This window comes from Bolinopsis microptera, chromosome 5, assembly GCF_026151205.1.
Source record: "Bolinopsis microptera isolate Bmic1 chromosome 5, MBARI_Bmic_1.0, whole genome shotgun sequence".
In the NCBI taxonomy this organism is placed as follows: Eukaryota; Metazoa; Ctenophora; class Tentaculata; order Lobata; family Bolinopsidae; genus Bolinopsis; species Bolinopsis microptera.
In genome coordinates, this window is record NC_087076.1 from 2,258,449 (window position 1) to 2,261,603 (window position 3,155).

Genomic DNA, 3,155 nt, shown 5'->3' on the forward strand with positions numbered 1-3,155 from the left:
AAACAAAAATGTTTGGAAGGGTGCTATGTTTTGTTAGATTTTTTGGGATTGTAGATCAATAACCCCCAGTTTCCAAAGTTTGGAGGAATGGGTAACGCATTTCGGGCTCAGCCTGAGGAACTACTGGAGGCTCAACAAGAAGCGTGCTCAGGCCGGTTTTGTTGTGACATGCTTTCGCAACTTTTCTTCCAGTTTTTCCTTACAATCCAGAGGGGTTCCAGAGTTGTGTGTGGTACATTACAAAAGTATAGAATCGTTGATATTCTTACGGTACCAAAATTGTAGGTAAGTTAACCTCATTATTTTTTCACTTTTTTCCAAGATAAAAGAAAGTCAATCAACACGTCAATCTATTTAGAAATGTGTTATACCGTAAACTTACGATGAAAATAAATATAATAACTCTAATCATTTGATCTAATTTCGCTATATCTAAAAAAAAAAGGGCTAAACCTCATTTAATCACGTTTCGGGATATTACTTTTTTTTCTGACAATTTAATGAACCTAAAAATTTAGAGTTTACATTGCTGACCGAAAATAAAAAAAAAATTATGGAGTGTAAATAAAATATTAACCTCAATTAATTTTATTACCTCAATGTTGTAAGTCAATTTTGTGGGAAAATCGGGTTAAACCTCAATCATAAAAAAAGTTTAAGCAGCTATAAATAATGTGAATAGCAGCAATGTTTCTTGTCATCAAAAAATTTAATTGATTTAGAAAATAAATATTTGGGTCGATTTTTTTGACCCCTTATCCCCCCCCCCCCCCCTCCTGGCCTTAATATTGGTCCTAGGACCACTCAAACCAAGTTTGGGAATCAAATGTATGTCTAGAACGGCCAATACTTTCGATGTCCCCATGTTCCCAAAAATCTGGATACTCAGGAGGATTATTGGAACAAAATTGGAACATTTTGGAACATTGATTACATCGGTTCAAGCCATGCAGTGGATTTCCAAACTTTGGTTTATTTTGGTGGTCCTAGGACCAATATTAAGTTCTTTGCGACCAATTTATAAAACTATTCTGAGCACTTTTGAAGAGAATGTTTCATTTTTCGTTCATTTCCGTTTCATTCCATGAAACCTGGGTAAAATGTTTATGCTTACTTTCGATGGCCCCCCAGACCAGCTTGCAAACTATATCTATCATTTTTACAAATTATTTCCTGGCACCCTTCAGGGAATATTAGGGCAAATAAATGCAAGTCCCACTATTTGGTCCCCCATGTTCCAAAAAAAGTTCCAAAATTCCAGATTCATCAACGCCAACGAGGTAATTCAGCTTTCAGTATTTTTTATTTATAGCCTGCGGCCCTATTCTAAAAAAAATGTTTTATATTTATAATGAATAACTACACCTCGGGCATTTTGTTTTAAAGTAAGTGTTGAAACTCAGCAAAATATTGATAAATAAAAACATTGTTGACCACATTTTCCAACTTGAGACACCATTGCTAGCGCCCACTTTGACTGAATAACAAGGCAATATAATCACTTTATTTAATGAATACTTTGGATGTTGCAGTGCTCCCATATCACCAACATAATAATAAAGCAGATCAAAGTGATGGGACTTGTAGATTGGATAACTTTAATTTAATTAATTAATTAATTACTTTAATTGTGGTAATAATTGGTCACGTGTTCTCAACCATTAACCAGTGTGGTAGAGCAACATCATGTAGTGGACATCTTGAGAAATGAGTAGTAGGTAGAAATGTCAGGTTGCTCTTCAAAATCGTCTTTTTTCCGATAATAAAATTGACATCAAGATTTTTCCTCGATAATTTTCAAGAGACTTGAATGTCAATTTTAATATCGGAGAAAAAGACGATTTATGAAGAAGCAACCTTACCATTTCTACCTACTACTCATTTCTCAAAATGTCCCACTACATGATGTTTGCTCTAGTTCTACCACTTTGACTTATGTCCCTTAAGCGCTTTTAACTACCTTCACCAAAACCTTGACTGCGGCTTTGTTAACAAGGTTTGGCCGGTAGAGGGGTCCGCAGTAGTCCCATTACCTTAGTATTAATGTACAACTACTACACTAACCAGAACATAAGAAACACAGCACAGAGAGTTTGAAGATGATTTTAGCCCGCTGAGCCTGCGTCAATGTTGCCATCATCAATAGCAGCCTAACAGGAAAGGTTTTGATCTCGTTATAAAGATCCTCCATATCCACCCCTCCCCCGCACTGCAGTCCGTATAGCACTGTCAGCTTGGGCTGTTGTTAACCTCTCTGCCCCTTTACCTGCAAACAATAATTAATTATTAGTGATTAGAAGGACTTTACATCTTCTAACTAATACGCGCCTAAATAGATGTTTTTTCCCCGTTGGTCCAACCAATGACCTTCTATAACTTATTTTTAATGGGGAGCGGAGTATTTCATACTTATCGGCAAATAATTCACCGTCTTTTATTTAACTAAAACGTTTACTAATTTAAGACAAAAACGAATTAAATTTTTTCCTGGTCACGAGTATTCAAATGTTTAGTTGGGTTATCAAACAAACTTTTGGACATTAAATTGCGTTTTAGAGTATGGTTATAGGTATTTGAAGCAAATTTTATCCGTTATTCCGTTATTAAGTATGGTTCGTGTTAATCGTCTCTACGTGAAGCGTGATTTGGAGTTGATCAATAAACAAGGGTCCGGACCCAGTGGTGTAACGTTGCCCCTGTGCCCCCCCCCCCCCCCCCTCTTTTTAGAAAGGGAAAAGCCGGGGGGAAAAAACTCTAAAAAAAATTGGTGGAATTGGCCCCCAAAAAGGGGGGGGTTCCCCCCTTTGTTAAAAGCCCCCCTGGTTTGGAACCCGGGCCCCCTTTTTTTTTGTTTTTATTCCCCCTTTCAAATTTTAAAAAAATTATTCCCCCATATTTCCAAAAAAGGATATTCCCAAAATCCCGTTTTGTTTAAAAATTTAAGGGGGAGGGGGAAAAAGGGAAAACATTTTTTTAAAAAATTTTCCAAAGAGGAAAAGAAAACCCCAAAAAATCCCCAATTTTTTTTCCCGGCCAAATTTTAACCCCGGGAAAAAAAAAACCCGGTTTTCCCCCCAACCCCCTAAAAAACCCTTTTCCTTTTTAAATTTAAATGGGGTTTTTAACTTAAAAAGTTTTACCCAACAGGGAAAAAA

General features: G+C 36.4%; 1 protein-coding gene across 1 annotated transcript in view; it reads right to left on the reverse strand.

Moving 5' to 3' along the window:
• Window positions 1-1,173, reverse strand: part of LOC134815044 (interferon-related developmental regulator 2-like) — a 49,480-nt gene extending 48,307 nt beyond the window's left edge. The window contains exon 1 of the mRNA XM_063823497.1: window positions 1,163-1,173. The gene's annotated coding sequence lies outside the window, so the exon portion shown is untranslated. The remainder of the gene's footprint in view (window positions 1-1,162) is intronic.
• Window positions 1,174-3,155: the final 1,982 nt, after the last annotated feature.